This window comes from Triticum aestivum, chromosome 2D, assembly GCF_018294505.1.
Source record: "Triticum aestivum cultivar Chinese Spring chromosome 2D, IWGSC CS RefSeq v2.1, whole genome shotgun sequence".
Lineage (NCBI taxonomy): Eukaryota > Viridiplantae > Streptophyta > Magnoliopsida > Poales > Poaceae > Triticum > Triticum aestivum.
In genome coordinates this window covers 180,610,570-180,627,256 of record NC_057799.1, presented here as the reverse complement: position 1 = coordinate 180,627,256, position 16,687 = coordinate 180,610,570, and the positions used below count along the sequence as shown (strand labels likewise).

General features: G+C 42.5%; 1 long non-coding RNA gene across 1 annotated transcript; it reads left to right on the top strand.

The window, feature by feature from the left end:
• The first annotated feature begins 456 nt into the window (after window positions 1-456).
• On the top strand, window positions 457-2,532 carry LOC123052434 (uncharacterized). Its single transcript, XR_006424716.1, has 2 exons — window positions 457-802; window positions 1,997-2,532. It is a non-coding gene; the product is annotated as an uncharacterized lncRNA (long non-coding RNA).
• The last annotated feature ends 14,155 nt before the right edge of the window (window positions 2,533-16,687 follow it).

Genomic DNA, 16,687 nt, shown 5'->3' with positions numbered 1-16,687 from the left:
CGGGGTCGTACTAAGATGCGGCATCTACTGCCTCAAGAGCTGCCGCTTGGAGGTGAGCTGCCTTCGTCCTCCTCTCGTACTCGTTCACCTCCTCCCCGGTTATAACATATCTCCATTTTGCCTGAAAGTCAAAGAAAGTAGAAGCAGGGAGAACAATATGGACAGTGCGATGTCTGTCGAAGATTAGTCGGTACTGGAGGGACTGTTCATTCCTCTCAACAAATTGATGGAGAACCATTGCATTATAATCTAGATAAGTAGGGGGCAACTACTATAGAATCTGAGCCTGCTGTGAAAAAATAGAAAAAATGAGTTTGGACCATTGGATGGCATGTTGAGTTTGGACCATTGGATGGCATATTGATGGCTCAGATTCGGGTGGAGCAATATCTGACTACAAGTTTGCAAATAGGTCCCTGCCTGAGAGTTAATTTGCTCCCGTCGTCCTAATCATAAAGACCCAAACCCGATTCCTCGATGCACCGACACACACACGATCTAAAATTCCTCCTCCGGCGGCGGCGGCGGCCCAGATCCCTCAACCAAGAACTGGGCGAGTACGACCAATGGAGGCGTGTTCCAGTGGGGAAGCACCTCAGAGCTGATCAGATCGGAACGGAGCAGATCGGATGACTCCTGGCCGTTGTGTCGCCGCCCACCTGGTTACGCAGAGCAGATCGGAGCTCGCCGGCTACTAAGCTCCGCCCTGCTTTGTGCTCGTCACTGGTCACTGCCTCCCCATCCGAGGTTCCAGGAGCGGTGGGTTCGTCGCTTCCTCCTTCACCTCGTCGGCTCCAAGCAGGTGATGCCATCTCCAGTTCTGTTTTCCTGTACCTGTTCCATGTCACTGCTCATAAGGGAAGATGCCATTTTATAACTTCAATTTGATGATGTATTGCTACTGTTCTTAGTGGTTTGGTAGTCTATTATGAAAGTTCTGTTTCACCGGTAATTACTTAGAGAACCAAGTTGGAAGGTTGCAGATGTGTAGATAAATCCTCGATTTTAGGACAACTCAATAAAAAATATAATTACTACCTGCGGTTGCTAAGTTTGTTGTTGCAATATGCAGTCATTGGTTGAAAACTTGATGGGACAGTAAGCTCATTTTTATTGTGAAGATAGATTTTACCAATTCATATAATAAATGGATTGTATTACAATTTTCCAGTTCTAGGCACACCCGCCTCTAAATTTGATTTTTTATAAATGCAATCTTGTGGTGATATGGCTAGAATCAAGAGGAACACATAAGCATAACATTTGCATGCTTCGGTAGCAAACTTTTCAAGAGAATAGTCAGTGTACTTAAACTCACAAATGCAAAGTATGCGCTCCTGTAAATAGGCGACAGCGACACCACTGTAACCTTTGATGTACTTTGCGAGAAAAAGTTAGATGTATGGAACATCATGTACAATCACAGCAATGCTTCCATTAGAAAGAGTACTATAGAAATCGGCAGATGTAGCATAGGCCCTGATTTTTTATGTATCAAAAGTGCCAAACCAATCTCCAGCAGTAGACCCTCTTCATAGAAACCTTGGTGGAACCCTACATATTGTCCCTTCTTCTGGAGTTCATGAACACCAGGCACTGATGGGTGAAATTTGCTGGCAGTAATCATTGATGCAAAGCTTGTTGTATAACTTGCTGGACGTACCAGAAGAACAACCTTCCATATACGTTGAACAATTCTAGCTAGAAAGTGTTCCAGTTCCTCTGCAGAAATTAAAATCAAGACTTTAGTAAGACAATAAAGAAATTTCAATGCTGGAATACTGCAATGCGCACCATTTCAGGACTTGCTAGTAAGCATCTATAATTGCAATTTCTTTAGGTGATAAATGCAAGTCATACCATCAGTTTTTAACCAATTTAAATAATGACAATGTTGGATGCCAAGATAGATTTTCTCTGTACTGAAGTGCAATTAAAAAGAAAAGGCGCATATATCTTGTAGCTTTACTTCTATTTCGTTTGTTCTTTCTCCTAGGGAAAGTAATATGGCTCGTGCCCTTGTTTCTAATGCGGAAGGTACCCTAATTTCTGATTTCATTCATGCCATACTATCGGACGATGTAAGTTTATTCTCTAATCGATAATGTTGCCATGAAGGCTTTAGGCGCATTGCTTATTTTCTTAGCAGATACACTTAGATTAGTTCATTTCCTCCCTCTGGTTTGTCATGCTGTGTTTGTGTTGTGTACCATGAAGATAGCAATGCAGTTAATTAGCAGATACAGACTGGGATTAGCAGCACAAGAAGCTCAATGAGCAAGAAGCACTCGGTGAGCATGAAGCACAAGATGCAAAGGCTGTAGCTTTTATGTGATGTACCACCAAGATAGTAATGCAGCTTTTAATGGCCGTGCTTGTTGGGTTGTGATTATTTTAGTCTACTTAGTCTTGCCCGTGTTGTAACAAAAGTAATCCTCTCATGCTATTTAACATTTGATATGTATGTATCTCTTCTGTTTGTGTCTTATATGGGACTGTCAGGTTTGAAATGTATGCTTAGTTATGCTTGAAGTGGGTGGTTAAATTTGTCATGTACTTTCTAGTCACCAATATGTCTGGATTTCTTGCATATTTACTGATGTAGCAGAAGCTACTAATTAAATCAAATCTACAAGAAGTTTCATGCCATACATATGTGCAATTTTTTTTAAACCTAAGAGATGGATACCTATACAGTTTTGTACAATGTCTTATTTATGACGGGCATAATTATTGATATCTGAGGGTGGTTATTGCAAAAGTCATCTTGTATATGTACCTAATAGTAGGGGGTTTTCTTGAAATGTGCATTGAGAACCCTCTGCCTCAATCTGTACCAATCATGCTGCATCCGATGGTCCAGATTCCTTTTTCTATTTTTTCACAACAAGCTTAGATTCTATAGTAGTTGCCCCCTAGATAAGCAGGAGGCAACCTAATATCGTTTTCATGTATAGGTACCTCAAGATAATTAGCTACACGAGTTGCATAAATTTCACCAAGCAAATCTCCACTTAAACCATTAAGGTGCAACCTTCGTGCAACAATAGCCCCCAAGTTATATATTGTTTATCACCTAATAACGCACTTTTGAGGACACAAAGATCTGGAACGCACATGTGACAAGCCTCATCTTTATCATTAATGCATCTACCTATAAAGAGAGCAAAATAATGTATGGAAGGAAAATGAATGCTCCCTATGGTAGCTTGTGTGATTTCTCTAGATTCCCCCACAGTGATACTAGCAAGAAAATCTTTATATTCAGATTTGCGAGGTTCACTAACATTACCCCAGTGCGGGAGTTTGCAAGCATTATTAAAATCTTCTAAATCCATAGTATATGATTTATCATAAAGATCAAATAAAACAGTGTGAGAATTTCGCGAGGATGTAAATTTAAACCTTCTCACAAATGAATCAGTTAGGTATTGGTATTGAGGGCCCTTATCTGACACGAAGCCCTCAAGATCAGCATTACGCACATAGGCGTCAAATTCATCCTTGATACCTGCGCCAACCATAAACTCCTCTGACGGCCATTCACAAGGCCGCACTTGAGCTTCCCTTGGTACTTCATTGTCCGGCTCACGTATCGCGAGCCTTGGGCCTTGCTTCCTTGAGGAACCACCTTGGTACATTTTCCTAAACATATTTCTTCCTTTGAAAAATTTCTAAAATTTTTAGTGACTCAAAATAAAAGTGAACCAAACTCAACAAGATTGATAGCAACTATTCCCACAAGTGCCTAGAGGCTATATCATGCATTAAAACTACTTTTGACCATATAGATTTGACATGCAAGCTCAAGAACAGTGTCACCTAAGCAGCAAAAATTTGCAATAAATAAAGCACTAGAACAACAACTAATTGGACCATTGGAGGAGTCACATACCGAAGAACAATCCCCCAAAGCAGTTTTGTGAATGGAGCTTTGAGCAAGGAGATTGAAAATCGCAGCAAGATGAGCTAGAACACGGGTTTGAGCTAGGGGAGGATTTTTTCTGGAGGAAGAAGTGTGTGGGTGCTGGAATAAGTGGAGGGGGCCATGTGGGGCCCACGAGGCAAGGGCGCGCCCTGTGCCCTTGTGGCCAGGTGGTGGATCCTCCTGGTGTGTTCTCAGTGCCAGAAATTCTTAAATATTTTACAAAAAAATCATATTTCATTTTCGGGATGTTTGGAGAACTTTTATTTTCGGGGTACTTTTTATTGCAAGGATAATTCAGAAAACAGACAGAAAATACTATTCTTACTTTATTTAATCTAAATAACAGAAAGTAAAAGGAGGGTACAGAGAGTTGTGCTTTCTAACTTCATACATCTCATGCTCATCAAAAGGAATCCATTAACGAGGTTGATCAAGTCTTGTTAACAAACTCTTTCCGAATTGCATGAAACCGGAGAATTTTCGAATAACACTAAGTTACCTCAACGGGGATATGCACGTCCCCAATAATAAGAATATCATATTTCTTCTTGACAGTAGGAAGAGGGAATTCAAAACCTTCAATAGTAATAGTTGGAATTTTTCCAATAGAATTGATACTGTGGACTTGAGGTTTTTTCCTCGGAAAGTGTACCGTATGCTCATTACCATTAACATGAAAAGTGACATTGCCTTTGTTGCAATCAATAACAGCCCTGCAGTATTCAAAAAGGGTCTACCAAGAATAATAGACATACTATCGTCCTCGGGAATATTAAGAATAACAAAGTCCGTTAAAATAGTAACGTTCGCAACCACAACAGGCACATCCTCACAAATACCGACAGGTATAGCAGTTGATTTATCGGCCATTTGCAAAGATATTTCAGTAGGTGTCAACTTATTCAAATCAATTCTACGATAAAGAGAGAGGCATAACACTAACACTGACTCCAAGATCACATAAAGCAGTTTTAACATAGTTTTTTTAATGGAGCATGGTATAGTTGGTACTCCAGGATCTCCAAGTTTCTTTGGTATTCCACCCTTAAAAGTATAATTAGCAAGCATGGTGGAAATTTCAGCTTCTGGTATCTTTCTTTTATTTGTAACAATATCTTTCATTTACTTAGCATAAGGATTCATTTTAGGCATATCAGTCAAACACATACACAAAAAGATAGGTCTAATCATTTCAGCAAAGTGCTCAAAATCCTCATCATCCTTTTTCTTGGATGTTTTAGGCGGAAAAGGCATGGGTTTCTGAACCCATGGTTCTCTTTCTTTACCGTGCTTCCTAGCAACGAAATCTCTCTTATCATAATGTTGATTCTTTGATTGTGGGTTATCAAGATCAACAGCAGGTTCAATCTCTACACCATTATTATTGCTAGGTTGAGCATCATCATGAACATCATCATTAATATTATCACTAGGTTCATGTTCATTACCAGATTGTGTTTCAACATCAGAAATAGAAATATCATTGGGATTCTCAGGTGTGTCAATAACAGGTTCACTAGAAGCATGCAAAGTCCTATCATTTTTCTTTTTCTTCTTTTTAGAAGGACTAGGTGCATCAACATTAGTTCTCTGAGAATCTTGCTCAATTCTCTTAGGGTGGCCCTCAGGCTACAAAGGTTCCTGAGTCATTTTACCCCCTCTAGTCATAACTCTACCGGCATTATTATTTTTCTTATTATTTAATTCATTGAGCAAATCATTTTGAGCTTTAAGCACTTGTTCTACCTGAGTGGTAGCCATAGAAGCATGTTTACTAATGAGTTTAAGTTCACCTTTAACACTAGACATATAATCACTCAAGTGTTCAATAATATAAGCATTACGTTTCAATTGTCTACCAACATAAGCATTGAAGTTTTCTTGTTTAACAATAAAATTATCAAACTCATCTAAGCATTGGCTAGCAGACTTATTACGAGGAATATCACCTTCATCAAATCTATAGAGAGAATTTACCTTTACTACCTGTGTCGGGTTATCAAGACCATGTATTTCTTCAATAGGTGGTAAATTCTTAACATCTTCAGCTTTAATATCCTTTTCTTTCATAGATTTCTTTGCCTCTTGCATATCTTCAGGACTGAGAAATAGAATACCCCTTTTCTTCGGAGTTGGCTTAGGAGTTGGTTCAGGAAGTGTCCAATTATTATCATTACTCAACATATTATTCAATAGTAATTCAGCTTGATCAACAGTTCTTTCCCTGAAAATACAACCAACACAACTATCCAGGTGGTCTATGGAAGCATCAATTAGTCCATTATAAAAGATATCAAGTATTTCATTTTTCTTGAGAGGATGATCAGGCAAAGTATTAAGTAATTGGAGAAGCCTCCCCCAAGCTTGTGGGAGACTCTCTTCTTCAATTTGCACAAAATTATATATTTCCCTTAAGGCAGCTTGTTTCTTATGAGCGGGGAAATATTTAGCAGAGAAGTAATAAATCATATCCTGGGGACTACGCACACAACCAGGATCAAGAGAATTAAACCATGTTTTAGCATCACCCTTTAATGAGAACGAAAATAACTTAAGGATATAGTAGTAGCGAATTTTTTACCTCATGAGTAAATAGGGTGGCTATATCATTGAATTTAGTAAGATGTGCCACAATAGTTTCAGATTCATACCCATAAAAAGGATCAGATTCAACCAAATTAATTAAATCAGGATCGACAGAGAAATCATAATCCTTATCAGAAATACAGATAGGTGAAGTAGCAAAAGCAGGGTCATATTTCATTCTAGCATTCAAAGACTTTTCTTTCAGCTTAGCTAATAGTTTCTTAAGATCATATCTATCCTTGCAGGCAAAAAGATCTCTAGCAGTTTCTTCATCCATAACATAACCCTCAGGTACATCAGGCAATTCATATCTAGGGGGAGAATCTTCATCATCACTTTCATCAATATTATCAGTTTCAATAATTTCATTCTCTCTAACCCTAGCAAGTTGTTCATCAAGAAATTCACCTAATGGCACAGTATTATCAAGCATAGAAGTAGTTTCATCATAAGTATCATGCAAAGCAGAAGTGGCATCATCAATAACATGCGACATATCAGAATCAATAGCAGGAGTAGGTGTCGCAAGTTTACTCATAATAGAAGGTGAATCAAGTGCAGAGCTAGATGGCAGATTTTTACCTCCCCTCGTAGTTGAGGGATAAATCTTGGTTTTTTCGTCTTTCAAGTTCCTCATAGTGATCAACAGATATAAATCCCAAGTGACTCAAAGAATAGAGCTATGCTCCCCGGCAACGGCGCCAGAAAATAGTCTTGATAACCCACAAGTATAGGGGATCGCAACAGTTTTCGAGGGTAGAGTATTCAACCCAAATTTATTGATTCGACACAAGGGGAGCCAAAGAATATTCTCAAGTATTAGCAGTTGAGTTGTCAATTCAACCACACCTGGAAAACTTAATATCTGCAGCAAAGTATTTAGTAGCAAAGTAGTATGGAAGTAACGGTAACGGTGGCAAAGGTAACAGTAGCAGTTTTGTAGTAATTGTAACAGTGGCAACGGAAAAGTAACTAAGCAAAGATCAATATGTGAAAAGTTCGTAGGCATTGGATCAATGATGGATAATTATGTCGGATGTGATTCCTCATGCAACAGTTATAACATAGGGTGACACAGAACTAGCTCCAGTTCATCAATGTAATGTAGGCATGTATTCCGAATATAGTCATACGTGCTTATGGAAAAGAACTTGCATGACATCTTTTGTCCTACCCTCCCGTGGCAGCGGGGTCCTATTGGAAACTAAGGGATATTAAGGCCTCATTTTAATAGAGTACTGGACTAAAGCATTAACACTTAGTGAATACATGAACTCCTCAAACTACGGTCATCACCGGGAGTGGTCCCGATTATTGTCACTTCGGGGTTACCGGATCATAACACATAGTAGGTGACTAATGACTTGCAAAATAGGATCAAGAACTCACATATATTCATGAAAACATAATAGGTTCAGATCTGAAATCATGGCACTCGAGCCCTAGTGACAAGCATTAAGCATAGCAAAGTCGTAGCAACATCAATCTCAGAACATAATGGATACTAGGGATCAAACCCTAACAAAACTAACTCGATTACATGATAAATCTCATCCAACCCATCACGGTCCAGTAAGCCTACAATGGAATTACTCACGCACGGCGGTGAGCATCATGAAATTGGTGATGGAGGAAGGTTGATGATGACAACGGCAATGGATTCCCCTCTCCGGAGCCCCGAACGGACTCCAGATCATCTCTCCCGAGAGAGATTAGGGCTTGGCGGCGGCTCCGTATCATAAAACGCGATGAATCCTTCTCTCTAATTTTTTCTCCCCGAACGTGAATATATAGAGTTGGAGTTGAGGTCGGTGGAGCCTCAGGGGGCCCACGAGGCAGGGGGCACGCCCAGGGGGTGGGCGCGCCCCCACCCTCATGGACAGGGTGTGGGCCCCCTGGTGTTGATTCTTTCGCCAGTATTTTTTATATATTCCAAAAATATTCTCCGTGAAGTTTCAGGTCATTCTGAGAACTTTTATTTCTGCACAAAAATAACAACATGGCAATTCTGCTGAAAACGGGATCAGTCCGGGTTAGTTCCACTCAAATCATGCAATTTAGAGTCCAAAACAAGGGCAAAAGTGTTTGGAAAAGTAGATATGTTGGAGAAGTATCAAGGGATGTGGCGTACCGCAAAACGGGACTCCACAGGATACTGCTCATCTCCACTGTCGACCTCCTCCAACCTCCACGGGCTACTGTTCATCCACCGTCGACCTCCTACAGCCGTCACCTTTGACTATTCATCCACGGGCTCCTATTCATCCAGCCTCCACCGCACGCTCCTCCACCGGCTACTGTTCAACCAGCCCTCTCCATGGGGTCCTGTTCAACCACCCCTCCACGGGCTACTATTCATCCAGCCCTCCACCGGTTACTGTTCAACCATCCCTCCACGGGGTCGTCCTGTTCATCCAGCCCTCCACGGGGTCCCTTTCATCCACCCCTCCACGGGGTCCTGTTCATCCACCGGCTCGATCGATCGGGGTCCTGTTCATCCAGCGGCAACGACCTCTACTACCACGGGGTCCTGTTCATCCAAACCCCCCAACAATGCTCATTGTTCATCAAGGGAAGGAGGCAACAGTGTTCTGTCGGCTTCGGTTAGCAGCAGTAGCGAAGGAATCACCCGGGTTCAGTTAACAGCAAGGGATCGATCGATCGCTCGGGTTCAGTAACGCGTAGCCTGCAGTGCAATCGCTCGGGTTCAGTTAGAGCCCAACGCCTCGCTCGGGTTCAGTTAGAGCGCAACGCCTCGCACACACACGCGTACGTACGAGAACGCGCATCGCTCGGCCCCCGACCACCCACCGTCACCGGGAACTCCCTGATATTTTCCTCGCCCTTGCTTCTACCACGGTTTTTTCCGTCATGGACGGCCCAAAGAATGTCATGCAGCTGCGTCTCTGGCTCGGCCAGGACGAAAAGCCCATTTTCTGTCATGATTTTTTGTCATAGAAGTAGGAGCCCACCACATCTATGATGATACCGGGTTTTGTCACAATTATCATCATAGAAGTGGCATAAGTATGATAGAAAAAATTTCGTTCGGCCCAAAATGTCACGGATGTGTCTTTTTTTTATAGTGTAGCCTAGTTGAATAGAACGCAGAAGTTAAGCGTGCTCGGGCTGGAGTAGTCGAAGAATGGGTGACCCGGTGGGAAGTTGCATATCTCAAGCGTCATTTAAATGCAATGACACAGTCATTATAGAGATATATTATATCTCTATAGTGACCTATCATGGCAATTATAGAAACCTTGGGATCCTTGTTTTGCTAATTTGTAGACTATGTTTTTATGGGTTATTTTTTGCTCTAAAAAAAATTAAAGAATGATTGAATGGACCTGTCATGGCGGTTATATAAACCTACTATGTTTTTATGGGTTATTCTTTCCTCTAAAAAACTAAAGAATGATTGACTTGACCTATCATGGCGATTATATAAACCTTTTTCAGGTTGCATGCAGGGTATAGGGGGCAGGGTGTTCTTCTCGAGCATGTCTCCCTTGTGCGGCTTATAGAGGCGACACATATCTGTGTGCTCCCCGAGGTATATATACTATCTTTCACCGACAATTAGGGGGCCCCACACAATCTATCCCTTTGACCCAACAATGAGAAGGGTTTAACCATGATGGTTTCCTATTGATACTATTAAGGTACACGTGCATTGCATGCATGAGATTTGGTAACCAAATTATGAATAAATACCACACTATAGCATGTAAGCTTTGAGTCATATATGCATGATGTAGATGTTCGTTTAATTCTTATTGTTCATCTCATCCAAAATCAATTAGTTTTATAAAAAAAATATTTTAAGATTCATGGAATTGTGCATTGTAAAGGTAAAAACAAAAATTGACAATTCATTTAGAAAAAAAAGTTTGGGCAATTAAGATACGGAAGATTCTAGAGAACAAAGGAGAAGTGCTTGTGTTTTGAGGTTTGTGCATTATGCTTGAGTTCAACCATGGAGTCTTCTAGATTGTACATATTGCAGAATCTGGTGGAATGTAGATGATATCCAACGGCCAGTAGTGCTCGGATTTGCCATCTCTGTACCATCGGATTGGCTTCATCCAACGACCAACTTTCAAAGTTATTCGCACACTATATAAGTGTATAGATGTATAGATATATATAGATGTGTCCCATGCTAGACAAAATAAAGTTTGAGCGCATGCGTGGGACGACCCCCCCCCCCCCCCCCGCCGTCACCGCCTCAAAGTTAGGAAACTGACATCGTACATATTGTACCAGGCTTGGAGTCGGGTACGGTGTTCAGTTTTTAATGTAGTTGGTGGCCCATCGAAGTTGTGCATTAGGGATATAAACACATCATACGCCACCGTACCCATACAAATTTTCGGGCCGCATGCAGTGTATACAGGGTCTTCTGATCGACCACTCCCTTGTGCGGTTTTTTGTGATGACACACATATCATTGGGCTCCCCGAGTGTATATATGTCATCCCTTTGACCGATAATGAGGGGTATGTGTTGGCCATGAATGGATTCCTCCTAGTTCGTGTTAGGGCCGGTCACCGTCCCATGTCGCTCAACCAAAGCTCGAGCTCATGCGTTGTCTGGATTCCCTCCCACATGCTCGGATTGCTGGGTTCGACCTACATCAAACCTTGCGTATCTTGTCCTTAACTACCTTGCCTTCATGGTTGTTGTCTGTATCGAGAGGTAGGCACCGCATCTAAATTGTACATTATTCTATATTGAAAACACACATCACCCCTTCCCAACGTACATCATTTTGGGCCGCATGCAAGAGGTGCTGGTTTTGTGGTTCCTCTCGTGCGATTTTTATGATGGTTCAATCTATTGGCCCAAGCGGTTTATTGACAACAACAACTGTCATTTGACCAAATGATAGATTCATTGGTCCGTCTTATGGTAGGTCATGGCGACATGCATGTATGACCAAAGTATCGATCATCACGTGCATCCGCCCCCCTGACACAAAGTGGGAGGTGGTGGGCCAAGCATCCTAGCTAGGTACGACATTATGTCATTATATATATATATATGTATATATATATATATATCCAAGGGTGCTTTCGGGTTTGCGAGGTAGGTGCCACCAAAGTTATGCATTGCGTATTTAAAGTTTTAAACATCCCCAATATTCCTATATATATATGGCCACCCAGGTGGTTCTTGACTTCTGGCCCCTCTCATCGATCTTCAACGACACGCCCAGCCGTGGGCTCGCGCGGTCAAAGTTGTGCATTGGAATTTTTAACATCACAGACCACCCTTTTCACTCATATATATTTGGGCCACATGCTCGTGTGGATGTCTTTTGACCCTCTCTAACGTTATTTTTTGCTGCAAAGACTCTGATGACGCTCAACAGACATGGGTATAATATCTTAACCGTGTGCAATACAAGTGCGCTGTGAATCACCACGCCTGCACAAGCGCGAGCAAATTAAGGTGGAGGTACTAACTTAACCGTGTGGATGCAAGTGTGTTGAAATCACCACGACCGCGCAAGCGCGAGCAAATTAAGGTGGAGGTACTGGCTCAACCATGTGCGATGCAAGTGCGCTGAAATCACCACAACCGCTCAAGCGCGAGCAAAGCGGTGGAGGTACTGGCTCAACCGTGTGCGATGCAAGTGCGCTGAAATCACCACGACCGCACAAGCACGAGCAAAGGGTGGAGGTACTGGCTTAACCGTGTGCGATGCAAGTGCGCTGTAAAACCACCAACTGTGCAAGCTAAAGGAGGGTAAGTTTATTTGGAAATTAGGATGGACCGTGTGCGATAGACCAGCTAGATAGAAATATAAAAAACAAACTACCCGCCTTGAGCATTGCAAAAATCGGCTGTTCCGCGCCACTTTTCCTTATTATCATACAGGCATATTATTATTGGACCGTGCGTGATCTTGGGCATTCCCGCCCTGCATCAATTCCTTTACCAAAATTTTAGTAGCTGACGTACTTCAACCGTCGCCCACACTCCTCCAGCACCGACCTTATAGTAAAATTGCAATAGCCGAGGCATTTGAACCGTCGCCCTCCCTCGTCCACCACCATCTCCACCCACCATTACTAAAATTTTCAGTAGCCATGGCGTATCCTCAAACACCAACCCCCCCTCCATAGTCCCCCTCCTGCCCCCCTCCCCCCCCTTGAACCCTAGCTCGCGGCCGCCGACGCCAACCCTTGCGGGTCTGCCCGTTCCTCCTAGCTTAGATAATAAAGTTCAGGTTACCCAGCGATTCCCATACCGTTGCCCCACTCCCCTGAGTTTTTAGATGAGGCATGTGGTGTCCCTCCCCGCCAGATCCACATCCCCTGCTCTAGAATGTCGCAGCCTAAGCTCGACCACGTATCCCGGGGAGCCCGACGAGCGTTCAGCCAAGAAGAGGTTTATCATGGCCTTTCCGGCGGACGTTGGCGAGGTGGCCGCCGTTCGCCCGGACCTGTCGATCCCGGAGCAACACGTCGCCGCGGAAGCCGGCGAAGACGTTGACTACGTTGCCATGCCGAAGGCTTCATGTCAGCGGGCTAGCGTATTACTATATCTCAGGAAAGCTGGCTATGACATCAAGCTCATCCACAGGGACGGCTTCACGCGGGCCATGTCACAAGTTAAGTGGTCCATCCCCAACCCCTTTGGTTCAACCACCGTCGATCTCTTCGACGGCCCTGCCGCTGATCTCCTCCGCCAAGCGGTCAAGGATTTGCGAGCTTTATACGCCATCGAGCCCATTTTGTCATTTCTGAAGGACACGTTCTACGGCCCTGCCGCTGATCTCCTCCGCCAAGCGGTCAAGGATTTGCGAGCTTTATACGCCATCGAGCCCATTTTGTCATTTCTGAAGGACACGTTCTATGGCGGCGGCTTGGGATCCTCAAGTGCCAAGTCAGGTCTCATCGACCACGAGGAGGGCACACACGAAGGTTCTTCCAAGGTGAAACAGCCCATCTGTGACATCAGAGAGCGCACCATGGGTCTGTGCTCTTCCAACTGGAAGGATCCCGTCCATGAAATGTGAAGCAACATTCTATCAGCAAATCTTACCTTTTATAGCTTCCAACCCGTACCCTTTGTTGTAGTAGCATTTTTCGTGCGGTGCTTTAACTGTGCCGTGTTTAATTATTTCAGTTATGCAAAAATGTATTGCTCAATAGGGCTATGTGATGTTTTAAGTATGAATTGTCCACTTCAGTTTCACGAATGGCTATATTTGGTTGTTTATAGTGAGTAGATGCCTTGTTTATCTGTATTTGGTTGTTAGGCTGGTTGGAGTGAGCATTTTTCAGTTATCGAGCAGATGCCTTGTTTATCTGTATTTGGTTCTGAGTTTAGTTGCAGTGAGCATTTGTCTAGTTATCAAGCAGATGCCTTGTTTATATGTATTTGGTTGTTAGGTTGCTTTTTTTTAGCATTTGTCCAGTTATCAAGCAGATGCCTTGTTTATCTGTATTTGGTTGTTAGGTTGCTTTTTTTAGCATTTGTACAGTTATAAAGCAGATGCCTTGTTTATCTTTATCTGCTTGTTAGGTTGGTTGCAGTGAGCATTTGTCCAGTTTTCAAGCATATGCCATGTTTATCTGTATTTGCTTGTTAGGTTGGTTGCAGTGAGACTCTGTCCAGTTTTCAATGGCTATATTTTGTTGTTATACTGGTCATTTATGCCTTGTTTATTTCAGTCATTCACAATGTGTTGTTCATTATGTGCAAGTCGGAACTGTGCCGCTCGACTACATCAATACCAGTTTGAACGGCTATATTTGGTTCCAATTATTCCTGGTGTAGTTAACACATGCCCTTTATTTCAGTTTTACACATTTATCCAGTGTGATGTTTAAGCATTACCTACGTTCTATTCATTTTCAACAATACCAGTTTGAATTGCAATATTTGATGGTTGTTAAGCCTGCTGTCGGTAACATTGCCTTCCATTTTATATCTGCCTTAGCAGCATGCTAAAACCAACACATTCAAGCTATCATTTGGATATGATGTTGTTTAACTCTGCTATATTTGCTTGATGTTAAGGTTGCTGTACTTATCATGCCTTTCCACTACTCATGCAGGACAACAACGGGAGTGGCCACCATTTTCCACCGAGGTTAGCTTCATCCCTCGGCTTGTACTCCTCCCGTCGTTCCATAATGTAGTGCATATAGATCCAGGCCTCGACACTTGTTAGCTTCTAATATTGACTTGTTGCTTGTAGGTACATATGCCCTTGGCAAGGATCCATGCATCGACCCTTTTTGCGTATGGGGCAATGAGATATTGATGAACAAGCATCAAGTGAGGAAACTGATAAGGATTATTAGCAAAAAGATACGAATGGTGGCAAGCAAATTATTTGTTTATGCTCTATCCAACACAACAATGAGCTGTAGGATGGTAACTACAAACTCTACAGCCTTCTCTTTTTACTGCCCATAATGAGTTGTTAGACAACAATGTCTGAATCTTTTTCGTTCCCAATGGTTCCCGAAGCAGTTCACTCAAGATTACCTCGCAAAGTACATGATTGGTGGACACGCAATGAAGGTCAAAGTATTTCATCCAGACTACAATGAGCATCGAGAAGTCGTAATGAAGACAGTGAAGGATGGACGGGCATCCATCACAAGGGGTTGGCCTAGAGTCGTGCGCGCATTACGCATTACGCTTCACCTTCTCCAGCAACCAGAATGTCTTTCGCCTCTCTCTTAACAATCTTTAGTACAACTGTGGTTCATCATTCTTTACTTGGTGCTTCTGTAGTTCTTCAGTATTTGTACCTGTGCATCGAATTATGCATTCTTGGTTGAACCTATATTTGTAATAAACATGGTTGGATATGAAATAAGTGATTGCCTACTTTCAAATTCAAAACACATGATTTTTAAATTAGGGATTACACCGCACACGGTTTGCGAAAATGTCTGCGATAGACGTGGAGATCGGAAACGTTTCTAGGATCCACTACGTGTGCGATCAATCTCCACTGCACACACGACTTTCTCTTGAAAACTGTTTGCGTTAGGCCACCTTGCGCAAATGTTTACCACATAAAAACTGCGTGTGATGGACAGCCTTTGCCACACAGTTTCTTCTATGCACCGTGTGTGATGCATTCAATAACGCAAATGATAAAATTGTTAATATCATGTGCAATGGCAACGCTATCACAAACGATTTAACGGGAAAATTGTGTGTGATGTACCTGTGAACGGAAACGTTTTCCTTGGAGCGACTGTGTGGGATGTACATACGAACGGAAACGTTTAGCGGGGACTAACTGTGTGGGATGTACTTGCGACCGGAAACAATTTCTCCTGTATAATTGTATTTTTTAGCTCTACTGTACGTATTTCCGTATTTGAGCACTCGTCGGTCGCACACGACCTCATTTTGCCGAGCGTGTGTGCCAGGAGGGCATATCCCCGGCGGTTTCTGGGTCGTGTGGGAAGGAACCCCCTATCGCCGTCACTCACTAGGCGACGATTCCAAATGTTGTCGTCGAAAGGGGTTTAAAACCTTTGTATAGCACCGACGCGTACCAGTGATAGCCAAATCTGTGAGAGAGAGTTGAGTGTTGGGGAGACTATCATTTGAAGCACAAGAGCAAGGAGTTCATCATCAACACACCATCTATTACTTTTTGGAGAGTGGTGTCTTCTAGATTGGTTAGGTCTTGCTACCTCTTGAGCACTGCGTTGGTTTTCCCTTGAAGAGGAAAGGGTGATGCAGTAAAGTAGCGTAAGTATTTCCCTCAGTTTTTGAAAACCAAGGTATCAATCCAGTAGGAGACCACGCTCAAGTCCCTCGTACCTACACAAACAAATAAGAACCTTGCAACCAACGCGATAAAGGGGTTGTCAATCCCTTCACGGCCACTTGCAAAAGTGAGGTCTGATAGAGATGATAAGATAATATTTTTGGTATTTTTATGATAAAGACTAAAAGTAAAGAAAGCAAAATAAACGGTAATAGGAATAACGGTAGGTTAATATGATAGAGAATAGACCCGGGGGTCATAGGTTTCACTAGTGGCTTCTCTCAAGAGCATAAGTATTACGGTGGGTAAACAAATTACTGTCGAGCAATTGATAGAATTGAGCATAGTTATGAGAATATCTAGGTATGATCATGTATATAGGCATCACGTCCGTGACAAGTAGACCGACTCCTGCC